The sequence below is a fragment of the Sapajus apella genome, unplaced genomic scaffold (assembly GCF_009761245.1).
Source record: "Sapajus apella isolate SASKATOON/1434 unplaced genomic scaffold, GSC_monkey_1.0 scaffold206, whole genome shotgun sequence".
In the NCBI taxonomy this organism is placed as follows: domain Eukaryota; kingdom Metazoa; phylum Chordata; class Mammalia; order Primates; family Cebidae; genus Sapajus; species Sapajus apella.
Genome location: NW_022437146.1, coordinates 607,342 through 632,478, shown reverse-complemented (window position 1 = coordinate 632,478; position 25,137 = coordinate 607,342). Strand labels below are relative to the sequence as shown.

Here is a 25,137-nt window from a genome sequence, read left to right as displayed (position 1 = left end):
CCCTCGCATTTTGGGTTTTGTTTGAACAGTGATTGACAGTGCCCTACACGGGGATCTCCCTTGGTGTTTCCTCACAATTGAAATTAAGGGGTTAGTGAGTGAAGATGAGCCCAGGAGGACTTTTCAGGGTCTGAAAATGTTCTCCTTCTGAATCTGGGTGCTGGTTCACTTGGGAGGTCTCATCTAGCTGCACATTTCAAGTATGTGTGCTTTTCAGAATACAGATTATCCTCCAATGAAAAGGTAAATAACACAACCACATCAATGATGGCTGGAAGGAGAAGCTGGAGGCACCAGGGCCTGCTCGTGGCAACGGGTTTGGCTGTTCCTTGGGCAGGAGCCAAGCCCTGGGGTCCTTCCACTGGTGGCCAGTCTGGGGCAGTGGCTTCACTCCCTGCACCTCTGGGCAGGGACCTTGGACTTATGAGCAATGACATCTCTGAAAGGACCCTGCAAAGTGAGGTACACATATCAGACCCTGCAAACTGTAAAGTACTGTGCACATGTCAGTCTGACTACAGACTAAAGCATGGTGCACTGGCCAGTTTGTCTTCTGACTGCTTTGGGTCTTGGAGCTCATCTCAAACAGCAGCAGTGGTGGCACTGGATTTAGGAAAGAGGTGGCTTCATGGCTGTGATAAATCTGAAAGCAGTGGCCAGGCCATCCGTTCTGCCAGCCTCCATGTCGACAGCTGACTTGGAGTCAATCAGACCTGCTCTTTGCCGAACACAAGCGTGTCCTAAATGGTTCTAGTTGTTATTACCTCCGCAAACTGAGAGGGGCTGGAGAGAGAGGCAGCTGTGCCTGTGTGTAATTGGCTGCTGGCTTTTCCCCCAGAGCTGCTGGTGGATGTGCTGCAGGCAGCGTGAGCAGGCCACTCCCTCCGGGGGGTGGGATGGCCCTGGCCTGCCCCCACCTGGCCTGCAGCTCCATCACTGCACTCCACCTCCTCTCTGCCCTCTGGCCTGGTCTTTTCTTTCCTTTGTGCTTTTCTGTTGGTAAAAGTAATAAAAACTCATTGAAGGATGCAAAGTCAGAAATGTAGAGAGGGTAAAGGAGGAAGCTGACACCTCTCACTCCCCCAGTTCCAGATCATGCGTCCTCTGTCATTTAATGTAAACGACTTACCTCTGGGTACATGGAGATGTACATTTTTCTTTCGCAAAGATCCATTCCTCTGAAGCCTAGCGTGCATTGTTTGGCTTCTTTCCTTTAGCAGCTCAGCTTCTTCCTCAGGGTCCCTTTTGGTGTTCCTTTAATAGAGACCACAGTTTGCCTTCCCGGCGCCCTGTTGGCAGGATGTGCCTCCTCCCCAGCCTCTCAGCAGCATGGGAGCCTCCTCGCCCTGGCAGGTGCTGTACTGATTACTGCTTTCTTGCTGGGTTAGCTCCTTAGGGTGATTGCTGGATCTGAGGTCAAAAGCATTGGTGCAGGCTGTCTTCTGCCTTCACGCCCCTGTCCTAGGTTGGTCTGCTCAGCACACCATGGGCTCCCTGGGCTCCTCCCCTCCCTGTGCACCCCTGGCCCACCCATCAGCCCTTCTCTCTTGAAATGCTGCCCTCTGGGATTCCTGCTGCTCTTACCTCCCACCAACCCCTTCTCCTTCAGCCTCTCTTGTCAGAGGCAAGTCACCCAGGTGGGTCAAGCACAAACCCAGGAGCTGGGTGCTCCCTTTATGTCAATAGTCCCCCTCCTCCATCCAAACATCAGCTTGGCCCACACATGCCACCCTCCCAATCTGTGCAGAATGTAGCCACTGCGCTGCAAGCCCCTGATTCCAGCTCGTTCCAGACCCACAACTCTGCCTCTTGCTCCAGCCCATTCTTCACTCAGCAGGCAGAGATGCTCTGGGACTATCCCATGGTCCTAAACCCACCTCCTCCCTGCCCCAGGCCCCATGGTGCGGGGTCTTCCTCATCCTGCTTCAGCCCTCAGACCTTGCTCTCCTTGGCTTGCTCCCTCCTCCTAGCCTTGGCACCTATGCCCGCCTCAGAACATTCTCCAGTCCCTCCTGCTGTTGAGTTTTAGACCAGACGTCTCCCCGACATATCAGCCTGGGGTGCATCAGGCCCTTTTACAAATGAGGCTGTCTGAGGAAAGTGATGCCCCAGGGCCTCATGGCCAATAAGGACCCACCCACACCTGCCCTCTGGTCAGCCTGTGTGGACAGCCGGTGAACCTCGCACCAGCTGGTGATGACGCACTTCAGAGCCTGGGGTGTTAGGTTCTCTCTATTGCAAGTGCAGAAACCCAACTCAGACTTAAGGACTCAGAGAATGTGTTTGCTTCTGTAAATAAAAAGCCCTAGGATGGCTGGGTACGGTGACTCATGCCTGTAATCCCAGCACTTTGGGAGGCTGAGACGGGCAGATTACTTGAAGTCAGGAGTTCAAGACCAGACTGCCCAACATGGTGAAACCTCATCTCTACGAAAAATACAAAAATTAGCTGGATGTGGTGACACATCCCTGTAGTCCCAGCTACTCAGGAGACTGAGGCAGGAGAATTGCTTAAATTCAGGAGGCGAAGATTGCAGTGAGCCGAGATCATGCCACTGTGCTCCAGCCTAGGTGACAGAGTGAAACTCATCTCAAAAAAAAAAAGGCCAGGGTGGGCTTTAGGCATGGCTGGATGTAGGACTTGGTCTTAGTCTCTGTGAGTCTTGGCTCTGCTTCTTCCACGTGGGCTCCTTTCACAAGAAAGACCACACCAGTTCCACACTTACTTTCTGTCCTTACCCCGCCCTAAGCAGAGAGAGAGGCTTTCCTCAAACAGTTCAAATAAATGTCCCGAGAACTAAGTCTGGTGGCCCACTCATGTGACATGCCTGACCACGGATTTATCCCAGAGGCCAAGGAGGTGAAAGGCACTAAATGGCTGGGCCTGGATCACATGCTATCCCAAACCATCACAGACCAAAGCAACTCCTTCCCCAAGTGGCACCAGGGCCATGTCCTCCTGCCACGGGCAAGTGAGGGAAGACAAATGGGTTCTGTTGTTAGAGGGAAGAACAGATGTTGGGCAGACAGAAGCCACAGAGGCCATGACCTTGGACAGCTGCAGCCGGGCTAAGCCCTGGCAGGAGACCCAGAAGGAAGCCCAGGTCTCCCTCCAGCACAACAGGGCTCGTGGCATGCTGGCTCTGCCCTGCCCATGGACTGCTGTGGCCCAGCCAGGCAGATCATGCAGGCACTCACCTGAGGGCTTTTGCTGGGGCTGCTGGGACTAAGGAAGGTTAAAAATGGAGCTGAGGAACAGCCTGCATCTTTGGGGAAGCTGCTGGGTGAGCCAGGCAGGGCAGCCCCTTCATTGAGTAGGGCCAGAAAGGGAAAGCAGCCCCTGGCTGCCGGGCTGAGGAGCTGATGTACAGATGGTTTGAATGCATCACTTATGGGGCTGGACGTTTCTGGAAGTAGCCCAGCCAGCCCCCCATCCCAGTGCCCCTCATCCAGCCCTTCCATCAGGCTCTGAGAGTCTCACCTCACCCTGGTCCTCCTCTGTGCTGGCAAAAGTTGCCATCCCTTGGAAGCCCTGCTTGTCTGCAACCCCCTCCTCTGGGAGGTTGGCCAAGGTGGGGCACGAGTTGGAAGCCAGGCCCAGGGGCCCTGTCTTGGGCTGTGCAGAAGCCAAGAGGAGACGTGGGCAGGACTGACCCCTGCCCAACCCTGAGAGCTGGCACCACAGAGCAGTCATGCTTTCATATCCTCTGCTGCAGCTGAATCTTTTCTGGAAAAAAGTATTAGCCCTGGAAAACCAAGGCCCTGTGTTACCTGAGTGGTACTACTGGGCCCGCACAGGCAGCCTTTCCCCCATACCTGGTCCTGGGAGGGGTAGGAGGGTGTGATGGGAGATGCTGAGCCTGCCTCATGCAGACAGGTACTCAGCATGGCTGGGTCAAGTGCCCTCCTGGGGGTGCTCTGACTGCCAGAAGCCTGCAGGAGCAGGGAGGCCTGGGGCTGGGACCTCTGCCTCCAGGGCCCACCTGTCCTCTGGGAGGCATGGCCACCAGGGCCCAGGCCAAGGAACATTCGTCTAAGAGACCCCAAACCAGGAGGTCCTGAAGTCCATCCTACTCAACAGCCATGGGTCCTTGTCTCCTTGTGGCCAGCGATGTGGCCTCTTTGGGTTGGGCTGATGATTGAACACAGTAATGTCACTGTTTCCAGCCATTATTAAGTGTTTCTTTTAATACATTTTTAAAGGCATATCACTGGCACACTGAAGTTCATAGATACTCTTGGCAGGGAGAAGTGGTCATCTTTAACTGTGGATTGATGTGGGGTACATGAGCATGTGAACAACACAGGGACTTCTCAGGCCTGGGAAACGTCCCACATATGACCCTGGGGTGGCTCCTTCAACATGCACTGAAATGCAACATTCACGGCCTGAAGTCCTGAGCCCAAGGGTGGGCTCTTAGTGGGACTCGGGGGCTGCATACAGCAGGTGTGCCCAAGAAGCCCCAAATCTGAGGCTCCTTCTCTGCTTGAAGGATATGGCCAGGAGGAACCTGGGGACCAACAGGGCTGCACAGGGGCTGGGGCAAGGCCCGGGCATCTGCATTTTCCAGAAGCTTCTCTGGTGTCTGAGGGCCTCTGAGCAAGTTGAGGGTGGGTGCGGGTGTCCAGTGCCTGCCTCTGCCCAGCCTTTCCCCAGCACTGGGAGGCTCTGACCCTAGAGGCTAGGCCAGGCTGGCTTCTGGAAAGTTGGCCATAGCCAAGTGATCTCTTACACAGGACCTGGGTTCTCACACCATCTTCTCCTGGTCTGGAATGTCTTTCAGGATTGCAGCTGGGTCTCTGGTGTGGAACCCTGGGCAGCAGGTGGTGGCCTCTGGGCCTTTCCCCACCTGAGCTGCCAGGGTCCCTCTGTGTGGAGACCTTCTCAAGTCTGAAGCAGAGTCCCTGTGCCTTGCAACCCTAAGCCCGCTCTCAGAAGATGGTAAAACCCAGTATCAGTTCAAGTCTGCAAGAGTGGGTGAGGCAGTCTCATGACCTCATGTTCTAGCTGAGTGACATAGCACAGGTTGGTTCCTGTCTCTGAGCCTCAGTTTCCCTTTCTGGGAAATGCAGATCACAGAACTGTTGTGCAGCAAAGTCAAGAGGGAACCATCATAATGGCGTGTTCATGATCTGTGCGCATGCTGTCCGGGTGCTAGCTGTGGACCACAGCTCGGGGAGGAGATTGGACCCAGAATTCCATGTGGAGCCACTGGCCTGGGGGTTCAGATGCACCCACACACACACACTCACATTTGCGCACACACACACATGCACACACATGCATCTCCTCAGCTTTTCTGACAAGGCCTTTTCTCTGCCTGCTAGAAGTTTCTGAGGGAAGCCAGAGAAAACAGTATGTTTCTTTGTTTTATCATAAACTGATGACTTCATCTTCCCTCGTTCTTCCCAGAAAAGACGATGACGAATTTGTTAAAGTTTAGCTGTGAGAGCCTCCTCTTATAGCAAGAATGAGAAGTATTTAACTGGCTCCTTGCTTTTTGGAGTTATTTTCAGATAAACAGTGTGCCCGATGTCACCCAGCATTCATCAAGCCCACACCATGCCCCAGGCTCCATGGTGGGCACTGAATGTTTCTCTGGCACCCACCATCTCCAGGGGGAAGGAGCCCCTGAGAGCAGCAGCAGCCTGCCCCAGGCCCTCCGCAGCAGGACCACACCTCCCCGACTTTTTGAGACCCCCCCATGTCTGGGCCCCTCACCCCTGAGCCTCCATGCTATGGATCACAATTAATGAAAAATTGCACAAGTTTAACCCATTCCCCCAAATTTGAAATTTAGGGGAGAAATGAAATTCTTTTTTCAATTCTTATTTCTCTGTCATTTAAGATTTTCCAGACCTTGGAGAGACACATCTCCAGCTAGAAGGAAATGGCCCCAGGGAGTGATGTCCATGCAGCTACTTCTGCCTTGACAGCTGGAGCCAGTGTGGGATCTACCTTCCCCGCCTCAGGGTCCCCTTCATGCCCCATAACCTGAGAAGCCGAAGAGGCTTTGGTCCGGAGGCTGGGTAGCAGGCTTAGGTGGGGCAGGGGAACAGGTGATGGAGACAGTGAGGTGGTGGCATCCCCAAGTCAAGGGGAGCCCTTGGCTCTGGCCAGCAAACAGTACCAGGCAAGAATGCAGGCCCTGTGTAGCCAGCTCTTCTGAGCTTTCGCAGGAAGGCAGACAGTGCTGATTCTCCCGAAAGCCCCCGGTGCGTAAATAAGGCCAGCAAATTTGCAGTCTAAAAGGGCATTATGCAACCCATGCAGGACACCCAGGCCGCCTGTCAACTGCAGGTGACTTAACTGGAGCAGGCAGGAGAGCCAGGCAGGGCTTTGCAGGTCCTGCCAGGGGACAGAAGGGCCCCGAGGGCTGTGCTCAGCTGCCAGAGTCGGAGTGGGGCAGAGGAAAGGAAGATGCATTGACCCTCAAAGTCTTGGCTGGCAGACTGGCAGGAAGGGGCAACCCAGAAGAGCGTAGAGCATGGGCAAAGGCATGGAGACGGGGAGCACAAGGAGGGGCACAGGGAGGTGGGGAGCACAGGGAGGGGCACAGGGAAGTGGGGAGCATGGGGAGGGGCACAGGCAGGTGGGGAGCACAGGGAGGCGGGGCGTACAGGGAGGGGCACAGGGAGGTGGGGAGCACAGGGAGGGGGGGAGCACAAGGAGGTGGGGAGCACAGGGAGGGGCACAGGGAGGTGGGGAGCATAGGGAGGGGCACAGGGAGGTGGGGAGCACAGGGAGGCGGGGAGCACAGGGAGTCTTCCTAGAGGTGGCATCTAAGGGATGGGGGAGCAGGGACCACCAGCCAGCTGGGCATGCTGGGGCCCTGAGTGCTTGTGCAGGCTTGGGACACCCCGTGGCTGCTGTTGCCCACTGTGCTCTCATCACAGGGAAGGTGGCCCTGCCTGTCTGCTCGGCCCACCTTTAGGTGAATCAGACTGGGTAGGTGGGCAGGGCAGGACACACAGATCTATTTCTATCTATTGAGACTTTTAAAACATTATTTTTATTTCTATGAATTTGAGGGTAGAAGTGTGGATTCCTTGCATGTTTGCAGGCCTTCAGTGTACCCACTGACCCCACCCCTAACCCAGTAGCACCTATAGCATGGTTCTCATGAGCCCACTTTACAGATGTGGAAGCTGATGCTCCAAAAGCTGAGGGGCCCGCCCCGAAGGCCAGGCAGTGGAGAAGACCCCAGTTGGTCCAGACCTTGGCTGCCAAGCAGGTCCAGCCTCACAGGCTTACCTCCCAAGATCACGCTTTGAATCGGCTCCCAGAAGCCCGCAGGGGAAAACAAAGCGTTTATTTTTGCTACACGTTCACTGTTCTCTAGAGTGCCGAAGAGGTGTTTGTCAGGAGGTGTGGGTGACGCATGCAGTCACTTTGAGACAGAATTGGCTATTTTTGCCCTGTACGCCGGCGTCCCTGCAAGATGCCCGCTGCAAGGATGCAGGTGTGCAGGCAGCTCAGGCTGACCTGCGGGGGACAGGCTGGGGCCCAGGGACAGAGTGCGAGTGCTGTGGAGGCCTGCCCTGGAACACAGTCCACGCATGCGACAGTTATTTCAGCATGTCCCTTGGCCTGAGAGGCGGGCTCTGAGGGCACTGGGGTGCTTGTCACTGCACTGTCTCCTATCCTCTCATGGATGGGTTGGATTCTCCGGGCGGTAGAAGGAGGACCGTGGTCCTCATTCATGTCCGTTTTTCCACCCATTTTCAGGTCTGAACACGAGGCCACTGCTGAGGCCTCTGGAGTCAGCAGTTTAGGGCCTGCCCTCCCCTCCCCAGAAGCAGGTCACACTTCTTCCAGATCCTCCGAAACAGAAAGTCCCAGGCTCCTACAGCTGTGGAGTCTCAGACCCCTACAGCTGTGGAGTCTCAGACCCTAAGCTTCTGAGAACGATTTTCCTCCCTGTTCTCCCCTGGCTCCTCCCTTTCTGAAGATGTGAAGCCTGAGGGGTTCCCACTCCTGGGCTGGGGGAAGGCCACAGGGTGCCTGCACGGGGGAGCCCGGCCACGTCTCAGTGTGGTCCCTGAGTCCTGCAACTCTGGCTGTATTTTCTGACCTGGGCCGTCCGCATACTTTCCGGGATTCAGGGACCCCAGTTTGGAGCAGCAGTGCCAACAGCCCCTCCTCTCCACTCTCCAGGCAGGGAGAGGCCCCCAGGCAAGGTGGGGATTGGGGACGGGGGACAGGAGCAGGGACCCCTGACTATGGGCAGACCCACAGCTGCCACCATGTTCTGACTTTGGCCCTGAAGACAAGCGGAGCGGGACAGGGTGTGCCATAATACAACTTTTGTCTGTTGGGCAGAGAGGGGCTCCGAGGCACGTGGCCAGGCAGGCAGGCCCAGGAGGGAGAGGTCTGGTGGCCCCATGCAGGACAGGGGTAAATGGGGAGCACTGCTGGGGGCGCCAGTATGGCTCACGACTGGGGGCTGCAGGAACCTCTGGAAGGTTTGATGGAGAGGAAACAAGATGGTGACTTTGGCAGGTATCAGGAGGGCAGTGAGCCTGGCCAGGGCGGTGGTTCCCGCGGGGCAGGTGAGGACCAGGCAGCAGCTGTGTAGCACGGGGGCTGGAAAGATGGTCCCCTTGGCTGGGGGTGGGGAGTTGAAAGAGACTGCTACAGCTTGCACCCCAGCCCTGCTTCACGCATCTCAGTGGCAAGTGGGATTTCCACACAGAGCCTGATATTCATTCTCATGGTAAATGGGACGCTTGTTTTCTCCCTCACAGAACAGGCCTGCGCCCCTCCTGCAGCTGCCTGCTGCCTGGCTGGCAGCCCTGCAGTAGCAGCCGGGTCACGGCTGTCAGCTCAGCCCTGGTCAGGGCCCCTGGAGCTCTTGGCCCCTCCCCTGCTGCCTGGCTTGGTCCCCTGCCGAATCCCAGGGGCTGTCATTCACTCACTCACTCATCATTCATCCAGCTGGCTTTTGCTGAACCTTGCTCTAGTGCTGGGGTGCAGCCGAGAGTAGGAACAGGCAAGGTGGTGCCCCAGAGGATCTCACACTCCCTGGGGAGACACATGGATTTGGGGAGAAAAGCCACAAGGAAAATGAAACAGGGTCCAGGGTGGAGAGGGACTGAGCAGCGCGTGCCGTGTGGAGCAGTGGTCAGGGAAGGCCTCCAAGGGAGGGGCAAACAGCTGTCCAGCAGAGGCCTGGGAGCAGGCCAGGAGGAGGGCAGCAAGCATGGAGGGGTGGGAAGGCAACCTGTGCAGGAGGAGGGCGAGGGGAGAACTGAGGGCCCGGTCCAGAGAGGTGGGCTTAGAGCCCCATCGGGGGGACACATGGGGCCAGGAGAAGGACCATGGTGGGTTGTGTGACATAACCAGTGACAGTGCAGACCAAGTCCCCATGCTGTGCTGGGCACACAACTCATGATCCTCGTTGTGTATAGGGGAAACTGAGGCTCAGGGAGGAGCCCACCCTCCTGCCGCCACTGCTCACGTCCTCCCAGCCCCCTCTCCCAGCTGACCAGCCCTCAGCAGTCCCTCTCCTCCAACCCTGTTGCTCAGAGGACCTTTCCTTCACCTCACTCACTTCCTCTAGTGGCTGCCTCCAAAATACATGGGCCCCTGCCGCAACCACTGCATCTTTGAACACTTCCTCCAGGAGCAGACACCGGAGGAAGGGGCCAGGGGAGGTGTTCCAAACAGAGGGAACCGTGAAGGCCCTTATTCTAAGGCAGGAGTGTGACTGGCCTGTTCGGGTGGCAGCCAGCAGAGAGTTAGGTCTGCTCTAGTCTTGCTTACTTTTTTCCATAAAATCAGCTCATTTGTTAAATATATTTTGTAATGGAATATTATATGCCTACCTAAATCATCAGTATCACTTCCCATAAATAGAAAGTGATCATAAACATTAATGTAAAGAAAGCCAACATTATTTATTTTTAAAATGAATGAAATTGCAACGTAAATATCAACAATAGCTTTCTGGTTCTAGGATGATCTGAGCATACTCCACTCCCTCCCCCACCGAACGCAGCTTAAAACCAATGGAATGCGTAGAGCAGCTATTTGAGGGCTTTGAAAACTGGAACTTGGAGTACTATGCAGCTGGTAGTGAGTTTGCCATTTGTTCCCTGGTATCACCAAACCTGCATGGAACCTAGGTGGACATCAGCACTAACAGTGAACTCCAGAAGAAACCTGCTGCTTCTGGTTTGAGGCACAGGAGGAAGGTGTTTTATTATTCACAGAGACAGCATGGAGAAAGTCTATTTTTAAAAATCTTTGCTCTCTCATATCCCAGCCCACAAGTAATCCCATGGGAGCATTGCACAGGCCCTACAGGAGCCCAAAATTCCAAAAGAGGAGAGGCCGTCCTCTCTGAGGAGCTGTTGCCCTCAGGAAGATGAACTCCTGGCTTCTCTTTCACTCTCTGTCCCCCACCTCTTGGCCCTGGAATCAGGCATAGCCATGGGAAGTGCCGAGCCCTAGCTTTCTGGCTCAATGACTGAAACGGGGAGCCCCAAGAAACTGGAAAATACCATAAAGATTGCTCAGGAAAGCAATCCCATAGAGTTGTTTATTAACTCCTGGGCTTATCCTTCAGCTCCAGGAGCATGGCTCTAACCCATCATGGGCTTTGAGAACTATAATGCAAAATAAACCACTGCCCAGGTCTCAGACTGGCCACGAGGTAGCCCACGAATTTAAATACCAACTCAGTGACTTTGAAAACAGACCTTACACTGAACCACAACCCACAGAAGCCTACACTTTTGGCCCAAGCCCTTCTGGGTCAATTATCTGATAAAACAAAAATATAAATATTCTCCGTAGAGATTTAAACAAGACCCAGAATTCCACAGCATAGTATTCAAAATGTGCAGACCATTCAAAATTACGTGACCTGTGAAGAAGTAGGAAACTTTCAACCTGCACAGGAAAAGATAAGGAGCATATAGATAACACTAAGATGAAACAGACGTTGGCATTATGGGACAGAGACTTTAAAGCAGCTGTTATTAAAATGCTGGATCAAGTAAGGGCAAATGTTCTTGAAACACACAGAAAAGCTAGAAAGTCACAGATGAGAAAAAAGAGATATAAAGAAGAAGCAAATGGACAACTTAGAATTGAAAAATACAATAACCAAAATTTTATTTTATTTTATTAATTTATTTATTTTTTGAGACAGGGTCTCACTTTGTCACCCAGGCTGGAATGCAGTGGCACAGGCTTGGCTCACTGCGCCTCCACCTCCCAAGTTCAAATGATTCTCCTGGCTCAGCCTCCCACAAAATTTTAAAACCCACTGGCTGGAATTAATAGCAGAATGGCGATGACAGAGGAAAGGATCAAGGATATTGAAGATACTGACACAGAAATTATCCAATCTGAACAACAGAGAGAAATTGAAAGAAAAATTAAAAGCCTCAGCCTCCTGGGGGACAATAGCAAATCTCTAACATTTATGTCGCTAGAGTCTCAGAAGGACAAGAGAAACAGTGCAGTACAGAAAAAAGCATTTGAAAAAACAATAGCTGCAAACCGCCCAATTTAGTCAAAGACATAAAGTCACATGTTCAAGAACCCCTAAGACAGGATGAATCTCAAGCAGAATAAAACACGAAAACACTCCATGCCAAGATACATCATAATCAAACTACTGAAAATTAAGCCAAAGAAAAAATATTGTAAGCAGTCAGAGAAAAATGATATTTTACTTATAAGGGAAGAATGGTTCAAATGACTGTGGATGCTCTTTCAGAAACCATAGGACCCAGAAGTAAGTGGAACAAGAGTTCTAATTATCCTACATCTATTAAAAATATTCTTCAGGGCCGGGTGCAGTGGCTTACACCTGTAATCCCAACACTCTGGGAGGCTGAGGTGGGTGGATCACCTGAGGTCAGGAGTTCGAGACCAGCCTGGCCAACGTGGTGAACCCCATCTCTACTAAACATACAAAAATGTGCTGGGCATGATGGTGGGTGCCTGTAATCCCAGCTACTCAGAAGGCTGAGGCAGGAGAATCGCCAGAACCCAGGAGGTAGAGGTTGCAATGAGCCAAGATCGTGCCATTGCACTCCAGCCTGGGTGATAGAGTGAAACTCAAAAAAACAAAAGAATTCTTTGGGAATGAAGGTGATATAAGACACACTCGGGTGAAGGGAAGCTAAGAGGGCGTATTGCCAACAGAACAGCTCTGCAAATATTGCTCACAGAAGTTCTTCCAGCAGAAGGGAAGTGACACTAGAAGGACACATACATCAGGAGTGAAGGAAAAGCAACAGAAACAGTAATTCTCTGTGTAAATATAACAGACTCTTCTGTCCCTCTTGAATTGTTTAAGTATGATTGATGGTCCGAAATGAAAATAACAGTGTCGGATGACATTTTCAATGTATGTAGACCTACGGTAAAAACAAGGGAGCATAAAACTTCATACCTACAGGGTGGTAAGTTTCTGTATTCCACTTGAAGTGATGGAATATTTACTCTGAATAAACTGTGAAACGTTAAACATATATATGTTGTAATATCTAGTGCAACCATGGAAAAAGTATACAAAAATTGGAAAAATTAAAATGGAATACTAAAAATGTTCATATATTCAAAAGAAGGCATAAAAGGGAACATTACTTTTTTTTTTAAGACATAGTCTCACTCTTTCACCCAGGCTGGAGTGCAGTGGCACAATCTTGGCTCACTACAGCCTCCACTTCCTGGGTTCAAGTGATTCTCCTGCCTCAGCCTCCTGAGTAGCTGCGATTACAGGCACAAACCACAAGGCTTGGCTAATTTTTGTATTTTTAGTAGAGACGGGGTTTCACCATGTTGGCTGGGATGGTCTGACCTCAGGTGATCTGCCTGCCTCAGCCTCCCAAAGTGCTGGGATTACAGCTGTGAGCCACCACCCGTGGCCTAGAATTTAAAACAAAAATTTAAAAAGAAAATCATTGCTGTGACCCTAAACCTACTCTAAAAAGTTTATTTAATAAAATAAAATAATAGCCTTCATTCAAACATATCAATAAATATAGTAATTATAAAGTCTTCAGACTACCCATCAAAGGACAGAAACTGCCAGAGTGGATTTTTTAAATGATCCGATTTTATGCTACCAAAAAGAAACTCATTTCAAATATAATGGCATAGATAGGTTCAAAGGAAAAGAATGGGGAAAGGATATGCCAGAAAAATAATAATTAAAAGAAGCCCAGAGTGGCTATATTAATAACAGACAAAGTAGAATTTAAAGCAAAGAAAATTACCACTACATAATGATAAAAGAGTCATTTACAAAGAGAACATAACACTCCTAAATATGCATGCACCTAACAACAGAGCTTCAGAATACATGAAGCAAAACAGATAGAACTGAAAGGCACAAAATAGATGAATCCTCAAACATAGAGACTTCAACACTCCTCTCTTAGTAGGAGACAGAAATCAGCAAGGATATAGAAGAACTGAACAATATAATTAGCCAACTGGAGTTAATTGACATCTGTAGAAACTTTACCCAACCACAGCAGAATATATATTCTTTTCAAGTGCAAATGGGATATTCACCAAAACCGTATCTTGGAACATAAAACACACCTTAACAACTATGAAAGATTGAACTCATATAAAATATGTTCTCTAACCAAAATGGAACTAGATTAGAAATCAAAGATAGAACAATAACAGAAATCTTAGAACAAACACTTATAAATTAAGCATATATCTAAATAATTCATAGGTAAGAATGGATTTCTTAGGGGAAATTCAAAATCATTTTTAACTGAATGAAAATACAGTATATTAAAACTGTGGGATATACCTAAAACAATGCTTAAAGTGAGTAATTTATATCAAAACATCACATTGTACTCCATAAATAGATACTCGATTATCTACTGTCAATGAAAAAAACTTTATTCTTAAGAAGAAACTTGTAGCATTCAATTTTTACATTAGAAAGGGAGATTCAAATTAATCATTGAAATTTCACATTAAGAAACTAGAAAAAGAAGATCAAAGTAGACCCAAAGCAAACATAAGAAGGAAATGATAAAAATAAGTGTAGAAATCAATGATGTTGAGGCCGGGCACGGCGGTTCAGGCCTGTAATCCCAGCACTTTGGGAGGCCAAGGCAGGGAGATCACCTGAGGTTGGGAGTTTGAGATCAGCCTGACCAACATGGAGAAACCCTGTCTCTATTAAAAAATACAAAAGTAGCCAAGCATGGTGGCGCATGCCTGTAATACCAGCTACTTGGGAGGCTGAGGCAGGAGAATTGCTTGAGCCCAGGAGGCAAAGGTTGTGGTGAGTCGAGATGGTGCCATTGCACTCTAGCCTGGGCAATAAAAGCAAAACTCCATCTCAAAAAAAAAAAAGAAAAGAAATCAATGACATTGAAAATAGAAAATGATAGAGAACATCAATGAAACCAAAAGCTGGTTCTTTAGAAGGATCAATAAAATTGACTAATCTCTAGTGAGACAGACAAAGAAAAAAAGACAGAAGACACAAAGGTCAAGAATGAAAGTAGGGCTATCACTAGAGATCTGCAGACATTAAAAGGGTAATAAAGCAATGATATGACAACTCTACACACATAAATTTGACAACTGAGACGAAAGGGACCATTCCTTGAAAGCAACTAACTTTCAAAACTCCCTTTAGATGAAATAGATAACCTAAACAGTCCTATAACCATTAAAGACCTTGAATTTATAATTTCAAATCTTAGAAATCTCCAAGAAAAGATGGTTTAGTGGTAAATTCTAACAATTATTTAAAAAGAAATAACAATTCTGGCCGGGCTCAGTGGCTCATGCCAGTAATCCCAACACTTTGGGAGGCCAAGGCAGGTGGATCATGAGGTCATGAGTTCAACACTAAGCCTGGCCAACATGGTAAACCCTTTTTTAAAAAAAAAAAAAAAGAAATAACAATTCTATCCTGTCTCTTTCAGAAAATAGAAGAGACTTGGTTTTTTGAAATCAAAACCAAAACAAACAGACCAATGTCTTTTATGAACAAAAATATTCAGCAAAATATAGCAAATAAAATTCAGCCGCATGTATAGATTATAGATATACATATAGAGAGATATACCAGGACCAAGTGGGGTTTATCCTGGGAATGCAATACTGGTTTAGTATTTATAAATTAATCAATATAGTCTATCATACTAACAATGTACAGAAGAAAAGCATCATAGCAATTGATGCAGAAAAGGTATTGAACAATAGGTAAGAAAGGAAGTTTCAAGGGAAATTTAACATCTATTCATGATAAAAGCCCCCTGCAAACTAGGGACAGAAGGGAACTTCCCCAATCTGATAAAGGGCATTTCCATAAAACCTACCACTAATATTGTATTTAATGGCAAAAGACTGAATATTTTCTCCCTAAGATTAGGGACAAGTTGATTGTCCATTCTCACCCCTCCTATCAGTATCCTACTGGAAGTCCTAGCCAGTGCAATGGGCTAAAAAAAAAAAAAAACAGTGAGGGGGTGGTGGGAGGAAAGGAGGTGTACAGATTGGAAAGCAAGAAATAAAACTGTTTCTGTTTAGACAGACAACATGATAATTTTCTACTTAGAAAATCCCAAGGGGGAAGAAAACCTAGATTAATGCATATGTTTCTAAAGATACCAGGTTACAAGGTATTTCCCTTGCTATGAACAATTGGTAGCCAACATCTAAAATACAATTGTTTGCTGTAGCTATACCCAGCCCCGTGAAGATACTTAGATATGAACCTGGCAATCTATGTGCAGGATCTATATGCTGAAAACTATGAAATGAAATTTCATAATGAAAGTTTTCATATGAGATCCTGCACACAGATTGCCAGATTCATACGAGATGAAAGAAATCAAAGGAGACCCAAGTAATCATAGAGACACACTGTGTTCATGGATTGGAAGACTCAAGGTAGTAAAGATATTAGTTCTCTTAATGCAGTTCTCATACTAATTCTAAAATGTATATGGAAAGACCAAGGAACTAGAATAGCTAAAAACACCATGTGGCTAATAATAAACATAAATTTATTTATGACAGTTCACACTTGTAAAAAGTTCCTTAATGTGGTGAGGGGAGCTTGTTTATCAAATGTGGAAGGGCTGTCTGGCTTTAAGTTGCTTGGGGTAATAGAGAGGGATCTAAGCCAGGAGGGCAGTTCCATTTTTAGTTCTAAGAACCTGAGACTCCCACCTGGATCTGCCCCACATGGCTGCCTGTAAAAGACCACCTGGCTCCCAGCCTGTGGCCCCTCCAGTTACACACCCAGGCTGTGGGTCCTAGGGGTGACGTCAGAGCTGGGACCCAAGAGCCAATGCACTGGGTGCAAATGTCCTTTCTCTGGGACTCAGTTTCTCCACTGCCCAGCCCAGCTGGATTTTTACCCTGCTGCTTTGAGAACTCAGGGGTCAATGCCACACCCATGACCCAGGACGATAGGGGTTGAAAAGTGGCTAGAGACAAGCAGACAATGTCCTGATTTTCAGAGAGGGAGAGGGTGGCAGGGCCTGTAAGTAGGAAGCCAGGAAGCTGGTGGCTTTGGACAGTGCTCACATCCCTCTACAGGCCAGCGCTAGACAACCCAGGACCTTCCTGTCCCAGGCTTGCTAGCTCAGTGGGGGAACATGAGGCCATCCTGAAGGTCAATGATCAGACGGGACCTCATATATGGTCATGTATCCACTCACCGATTAATTTGTCTCAAACTTGTTTTGGGTTATCTACCACATGCCTAGCACATCCCAGACCCTGGGGGCACTGCCATGGATATGAGAGACCCTGTCCCAAGGCTCCCAGTCTTGTGGGGAGGCAGAGAAGAGATAAACAGACAGGAGAAGCTCAGTCCGTGGCAGGGGCTATGGGAAAGTAGCCTCAGCAATGTAATGTGGAGGGACCCCCCTGAATGCAAGTCTGTGCAACCTGGCCTAAGACTGTCCGTGAGCTGAATGGGGGCCAGGGGTGTCAGCCACGTGCGGGAGGGAGAGGGCTCCCAGCAGAGATTCTTCGAATGCATAGCCACATTGGTGTTCCAGGAGCCACAGGGTGGGGTTGGGGGTTGGAGCCATAGTGGGCGGTAAGGCTGCACATGCTTCCCCTGTTGCGCTCAGCCTGGGGTCCTGCAGCGCCGCCCACACAGCCCCGGATCCCAGTCAGTGTAGACATCTGTCCTCCCCAGGCTGGTGTCCAGGGCCACAGAGCTTGGGTCAGGTCCTCCAGGCACCTCCAGGCAATGGCCCCAGCCCCATCTGGTGAGCCGCATTCTGGGCAGTTCCCACCTGGCTGCTCTGGCTCCTCATGTCACTGGAGCTGTCCGTTTTTCTCTACTCTCTGCCACTGCTTCTTCCCCCAGGCTCTGGGCACAGGCTGGCCTGTGTGAGTGGGGCAGTGGGCCCCTATGTTTAGCGATGGGCCTCTTCCCCACCTCTTTTTGCACCCACAAGCTTCCAGGGCTGTGCCAAATGTGGGCATGTGCCCCTTCCTCAGTTTTCTGTCACGTGCTGCTGACACGGTTCCCTATATATCGCCGCATTGTGTTATAGTTAAATACAGATGCTGTAAAGGTGCATGCAAAAATCAGCATTCAGAGGAAAGTGCCTTCAAGCACTTGTAGGAAGCATAGGAAGCATGATTATGCCAGGGATCTGCGTGGTTTTACCCGGGGATTCTCAAGCTGTGCATGACTTCTTGCTGATGTGAGACCCTTAGTGGAGTAGATACTCTTCTGCTCGCTGTTTTCTCCACTGTGCACCTATCTAGAGGTTAATTTTGTAGTTTTTAGCTTTAAAAGTTTTCCTAACACTGATGACAGACATATTATGTGTGGCCTACTGAAATTAGGAGCCAGTTTTCCTTCCCAGAGGCAAAGCTGACAGTGTGATGGGAATGATGCTGGAAGGGCATCAGGATAGAAATACAGATGCATGCAGCCTTTCCGTGCCTTGGGGAGCCAGGTGGAATGACCCCAAGTGGTGGAGTGATTGATAGTCAATGTATGTCACCAATAGAGGGGATGCCCTCTGCAGCATGGAGCCCACCCCTTGTGCACCACATGGAGAAATGTCTGTAGGCTCACAGGGCAACATGCTCAGGCACCTGGAGCAGAGGGTGTCCAGTCTGGAGGCCCCAGAGGCCAACTGCACAATGGAAGGTGAGTGGGTGCCCTGACTTGGACCCTGGAGGCCTCAGTGACCCCTGGCTACTCCTCAGGTCCAGAAAGAACCAAATGGTTTCTTGTAGGAGGGGCCTGGGAGAGGCACTCTACTGAGGCACCAGGAACAGAGATTTGCAGGAAGGACCTCCAAGTTAGCAAAGAAGTGGCACCCAGAGAGACCTCTCCACTGATGCCCCTTCCATGAGATAAATGAGGCCATAGGTGGGCAGCTATGAGCCGTGCAGGCAGGAGTATCACCTGGGGCAAATTTTTGGTATCAAGATTCTCCGAGCAGGGCTAACTTCGAGTGCAGCTAGACTCAGGATTCAAACAATGTGCTCAAAGCTTGGCGTCCTGCCTCCACTTGTTGGCTGGGCAGCCACAGCAGCTCACATTCATCTGCTCAACCTCCAGTCCCACTGGCAAGACAGCATCGGAAGGGCTGGCTGCACACTTGGTCCCTCCTGAAACCTCACTGAAGTGCACCAATGGCACTTTTGTCAAAATAAACAAAGTGAAAGCAAGTGGGTAAGTAACCAATGATAGAGCAGACCTTAGAAAGCCGAATCCCCAGCCTGTGGATCAATTAAGGGGGTACTCCCAACTTCAGGATCAGAGTTCCCCCAAGTGCCCTCCCCACTGCGAGCTTGTCCGCAGCCCCATCATCTCCCTTGAGGCATCCAATCAGTCTCAGTCTCTATGTGGTGGCCAAGGAGTCCCAGACTTCTGAGTGAATGCTTCCGGCATGGCAGACAGCGACCAGGGCAAACAAGGGAAAAAAGGCAAATTGGAGGAAACAAAGGCAATGCAGGAAGAAGAAAATTTCAAATAAAACTTGTTATGGCCAGGCGCAGTGGCTCATGCCTGTAATCCTAGTACTTTGGGAGGCTGAGATGGGTAGATTGCCTGAGCTCAGGAGTTTGAGACCACCCGGGGCAACATGGTGAAACTCTGTCTCCCCTAAAATACAAAAAATTAGCCAGGCATGGTGGTACACGCCTATAGGTCCAGCTACTCAGGAGGCTGAGGCAGGAGAATCAGTTGAACCCAAGAGGCAGAGGTTGCAGTGAGCCAAGATTGCACCATTGCACTCCAGCCTGGGCAACAGAGTAAGACTCTGTCTCCAAAAAATTTAAAAAAGCAAAACTTGTTACTAATATTCTCAGAGAGGTAAGGGAAGATATTATATCTCTGGGAAAAAAAAAAGTAACATTCAAAGGACAAAAAAAAGACCTCATAGAAATCAATAACATGTCAGCAGAAATAAAAGAAGATTTGGAAGATAAAATTGAAAAGCTTTCAGAAAGTAGAACACTAAGATTTTGTAATGGAAACTAGGAAAGAAAATATTTTTTAAATTGGAGGACAAGTCCAGGGGGTCCAACACTGAGTGCTAAGAATTCTAGACGGAGAAAATGAAGGAGAGGAAACTATCCATGAAATGATTTAAGAAAGTTTCCCAGCACTGAAGGGCATGAGCTCCTAGCCTGTGAGACTGGAAAGTGCTCCACACGAGGGACATAGAAAGGCCTGTGTCAAGGCACATCCTTGTGAAATTTCAAAAGACTTGGGACTAGGGTCACCAACTGGCTTGGTTTACCTGGGACTACGGGGTTTTTCTTGGGTTGCAGGATTTTCAGTAATAAAACTAGAACAGTCCCAGGCAAACCAGCATGATGGGTCACCCTACTGGAACAAGGAAAATTCTACAAAGTTCAGAGAGAAGCTAGAAAACAGTGCCTTCAAAATTGTGAATACAAATGAGCACCAATCTAGAATTCTATGCCCACCTGAACATACTAGCAAGTGTGATGGCAAAATGAGAATGTTTGTAGGCATGTGAGATCTTAGACATTTACTTCCTAAGCACCTCTTCTCAGAAAGCTACTAGAGGATGTGCTCCATTAAAATGAAAGATCAATCCAAGAAAGAAGATGTTAAATACAGGAGACAGGAGTCCAACACACAAAGGAGAAGGAATCTCTTGGAGGATGGTAAAAGGCAATCTCAGTCTAACAGCTTTGCACCACATGCAGAGGGCAACTGAGCCCCACTGCAGCAGCATTGAGCCAGGAAGCAGATGATCATTACCAAGACTCCCACTCCCTTCAAGCCATCTTTTTAAAAAGTAGGCTTTATTTTTTAGAGCAGTTTTAGATTCACAGCAAAACTGAGCAGAAAGTAGACACTTACTATATCTGCCTGCCACCACACAGAGAGGCCACCAGAATGGTACATTTGTTACAACTGATAAACCTACATTGCTACATCATTATTACCCGGAGTTCACAGTTCACCTTAGGGGGTCATGATTGATGTTGTCCATTCTATGACTTTTGAAAAATGTATAATGTCACATATCAACCATTATAGTATCACGCAGAATAGTTTTACTGCTCTAGAAATCCTCTGTCTTCCACCTATTCATTCCTACCTCACCACTAACCCCGGAAACCACTGGTCTTTTTACTGTCTCCATAAATGTTCATGTTCCAGAATGTCTTCTAGTTGGAATCATACAGTCTTTTTGGATTGGCTTCTTTTGCTTAGTAATATGCATTTACATTTCCTTCATGTCTGTTCATGGTTTGATACTTCATTTGTTTTTAGCATTTGGATGGATGTACCACAGTTTATTTACCCACTCACTGATAGAAGAATATCTTGATTGCTTCCAAGTTTGGGCAATTATGATAAAGCTGCTAGAAACACCTGTGTGTAGGTTATTGTGTGGACATACATTTTCAACTCCTTTGGGTAAATACTAAGAAATGAGATTGCTAGATTATATGGTAAGAGAATGATTAGTTTTGTAAGAAACTGCCAAGCTATCTTGCAAAGCACCTGTACCGTATTGCCCTCTCACCAGCAATGATGAGAATTCCTGCTCCCCGTCCTCACCAGCATTTGGTGGTGATAGTAATCTGGATTTTGACGCTTCTAGTAGATGTGTAGTGGCATCTTGTTCTAATTTGCATTTCCCTGATGACATACGATATGGAGCACCTTTGGAAATGTTTATTTTCCATATGTTCTGTGGTCAGGTGTCTGTTAAGGTCTTTGTCCCATTTATTAATCAGGTTGTTTGTTTTCTTATTATTAGGTTGTAAGATTTCTTTGTATGTTTTATTTTATTTACTTTTTGTTGAGACAGGGTCTCATTCTGGTTTCCCAGGCTGGAGAGCAATGGTACAATCTCGTCTTACTGCAGCCTCAACTTCCTAGGCTCAGGTAATCCTCCCACCTCAGCCTCCCAAGTACCTGGGACTACAGGTGCACACCACCATGCCCAGCTAATTTTTTGTATTTTTTAGTAGAGATGGGATCTCACCATGTTGCCCAGGCTGGTCTTGAACTGCTGGACTCAAGCAGTCCACCTGCTCAGCTGCCCAAAGTGCTGGGATTACAGGTGTAAGCCACCATCTCTGGCCCTTTGTATATTTTAGATAACAGTTATTTATCACAGAGGTCCAGCACCTTGTCCCCACCTTGGCCCTGCCAGGCACCCAACTGTGCTGAGCCTCGTGTTTCCCAAGACTCCCCTGCAACCTTGCTCACTACTTCCCCTGGAGAGGCTTTGACAGCTCCCAGAGAAGCAGGAGTCAGACCACAGCCTGGAGACTGATCCGCTCATCTCCTGGATCCTCCATCCAGCAGGGGCAGTGCTGCACTCTCCTTGCACCACCCTCCTTGCACCACCAGCGTGTGCCTGCCCTCCGCTTTCAAACTAGGCAGGGTATTTGAGGATAAATACACAGGTGGAACTAAAAAGAAAAGCAGGGGAACAATTAGCACAAAAGTCAGGATGGTTTTGTCTAGAGGTTAGGTGGATGAGGAGTGGGACTAATTGAGGAAGGTGCAGTAGGGATTTTAAGGCACTGGTAATGCTCTTTTTGTCAGCCTAGGTCCTAGGAACCAATGTTCATGTTATAATAATCATCATCATAATTTTCTCAAAGCAAAACTCAGGCTTTGCTTTAATGGATAGCCTGGTTACTTGCTCAGCAGCAAGAGGAGGGGCAGTGCCCTCTTGGCCAGAACTCAGGTTCCCAACCTGACTCAGGCTTCAGCCAGCAGGGAGAGGTTCCTGAGGGCAAGGCAGCATGCGGGTTGGGAGGCAAAACAAAATCCCTTCACTGTGGTTTGGGGAGGGATTGGGCCATGCCTCTCCTTCTAGAAGTATGTCCTCAGGACATAATTGAGAACACAGGCCAAGAGTAAGGGACAGGATGGAAGATGGAGTGGAAGAGAGGCTGACTTGCCCTCTTGGGAGAGCTCTATATTTAGTGAGCAATCTGCTGTGGGTCTTAGTGCTGTCGCCTTGGATCCGACAGATTGCCTGCAAGCCCAGCCCTGAGTGCTCAGGAGCAAGAGCTTCCTGAAGGAAACAGTGGGATCTGTCAGCAGGAGCTGAAGGCCATATGGAGCCCAAGAATAACTCAGGCCAATCCTCTCCTCACAGCCAAGCCCATTGCCCTTCTGAAGGCAAGGCCAGGTGCATTGTCAGCCTCCGCAAGCAGATCTGGGCTCAGCCTGGGGAGGCCACATTTCCCCCACAGCATCCCTTCAGACATCAGGGAGCAGGGAGGAGCCCTTCATGGGACCCAAACAGGAATTAAATGTGCGTGCAAGCTCTAGGCTCTTCCAGGGAGAGAGAAATGGAGGAACTCAGAGGCTTTTGGAGCCTGGACATGATGCTACCACTGCTCGAGGCAGCCAGGCACTAGCTGGTATGGTCCAGACCCATACTCAGGGTCGGAGGCTTTCCTCCATTGAGGTTTCTGTGCAAGGTCAGTGAGGGACTGGGCTGGTCTGAGGCCTCTTCTTCAGCTTAGTCCATTAGGGGCTGCCCAGAAGCTCCCTGCCTCCTGGAGGCCAAAGCACACTGGGGCTCAGGTTGTCAGTATTCAGGTTGTCCCTCAGCTCCTAGTGCCAGCATCCCGCTTTCCTGCTGAACCTTCAGGCCAAGTCTATCTTCCACTTAGGCTCTACCAATGCCCCCTCAAAGGACCAGGGCCAGGAGCTGAGCCTGGAGTCAAGATCCCAGCAGTCCAGCCCAGTCCACTAGTCAGCAGCTGGTAACCTTGTCCACCCCACTTTACCCTTGAGTGTCTGGGTTTATTCCTCTGTTAAGAATAAACAGTCTTTCCCTTATGGAAAGACTCCCCACAGGGCAGTTGTTCCTCTATGGTCATTTTAAGGATTAAGTGACACTGACGTATGAGAACAAAAGACACCGAAGAATGATAGAGTCTATTTCTTCTTTGAACTTAAGTCCCTGGAGTTCAGAACCTGTCCGGGTAAGGTGGAGCAGGTGCTTCACTCAGGATCCTTGGAAACAGTGCTGAGTTCAGCTCCCTCTCCCTTAAGGGGACAGGGACTGTCCCTGTTTCTGAAGAAGCAGCAGAGGTAATACCAAGCAAAGAGGCCCATTTGGCCCTTGCAACAGAGCCCACGGCCAGCCGCGGCTCCAAACACCTGCCCAGGGGGCAGACCTGTCCTGGGTCCTGTAAGAAAACTTAGAATTCAGGCCTCTTCTCAGAGCTTCTGGGAGCCCTGCACAGAGAGAAGCAAAACTGAACAGAGACGGAATCATGGGCTCTGAGAAGGCCCTGGACTGGCTAGTTCTTTCTCATGGCAGTAGAAGAATTAGCTATAAACATTCTGGGGCTTCCAGGACACATGCTGACCAGGGGCTATGTGGCCCCATCTCCTCCCAACAAACTAACTTTTGGGTTTGGAGGAGGGGGACTGGGCTAGAAGGGCTTTCAGCTGTTTCCAGAGCACTCCTCACCCTGATTGAGAGATAGAGCAATATAAGATACTTATTCTTACCAGTATTGTTTCTGCTAGCAAGTTCTTTCCAATGCATTATGACAAGAAAAGGGAGAAAAGTTTAACCACCAGAAGGGAGACAATGAACTTACCATTAATTGTAGACATGATTGACTTCTGCAAACGCCGGGGCTATTAGAACTAATAAGATGCTATAAAAAGGCAGATACAAAACACAATAGCAATAGCCAGTTAAAGATAATGAATGAAGAGGAATCAGGGAAGATGGTAGAGTAGAAAGCATCAGGATTCCATCTCTCATGTAGATGACAAATGAACTGGCAGAATCTGTCTGATATAATTGTTTTGAAATTCTGGAGTCTATTTGAAAGATTGCAGCTCCGGAGGAGGGCTTGGATAATAAATCATGGTTAATTCTGGTCAATTTCAGCTCTTAACGTGGTAGCAGCTACCTATTTCCCACCCCCAAATCCCATGGCAGGCTGTGTGTGTGTTCCTGGAGCAGCTTACACACAGCCTGTGGGAGCCAAGGTGGGCAATAAAGACTTTGCACTCCAAATATCAGTATCAGGGATCTGTGTTCTGCTGCGTCTGATCATGGATGTGCAGACACAGAGGTGGGTCACCATTGCTATAATCTCCACTTGATGAATAGGCTTCCAGGAGATTTAAAGAACCAGAACCTTTAAATTTCCCACTACCTCCCCTTTAATTCTTCCCTTTTTCCCCATTTGGGAGCCAGGCATTTAAGGACTAGAACATTCAAAAGCAACAACATATATGGGGAAGTTTATGAAGGTACTGCAATTACCCTGGGAAAGGTGCAGCCTCAGAAAAGACCCAAGAAGACTTTACATTTACACTTCATGCTGATCCCAGTACAGAGGCAACCTGTGGAAAAAAAAAAAAAAAAAAAAGCAAAAGCAAACCCTGGGGAAGGAGGAGAATCTGATTTCAAGAGTTGCCACATTATAAGGGTCATATGTCCAGTTTTCTACAAAAGAAATACCAAAAGGCATAGAAAGAAACAGGAAAATATGGTTCATTTGAAGAAAAAATAAGTAAATCAACAAAAGCTGTCCCTGACAAAGACTACATGACAGACTTACTAGACCAACAACTTTAAAACAGCTGTCCTAAAGACATTCAAAGAAGTAAAGAAGTAGCAGTCAAGAAAAAGGTGTATGAACAAAATGGAACT

At 48.7% G+C, this 25,137-nt stretch overlaps 1 protein-coding gene across 2 annotated transcripts in view; it reads left to right on the top strand.

Annotated features, from left to right (window-relative positions):
- RASGEF1C (RasGEF domain family member 1C) overlaps positions 1 to 25,137 on the top strand; it is a 98,739-nt gene that overhangs the window by 22,925 nt on the left and 50,677 nt on the right. Inside the window, exon 1 of one of the 2 annotated variants that reach the window (XM_032270257.1) lies at positions 7,880 to 8,181. The exons of the other annotated variant lie outside the window; for it this stretch is intronic. The gene's annotated coding sequence lies outside the window, so the exon portion shown is untranslated. Of the gene's footprint in view, positions 1 to 7,879; positions 8,182 to 25,137 lie in introns of those variants that run through there. 2 annotated transcript variants of the gene reach the window in all.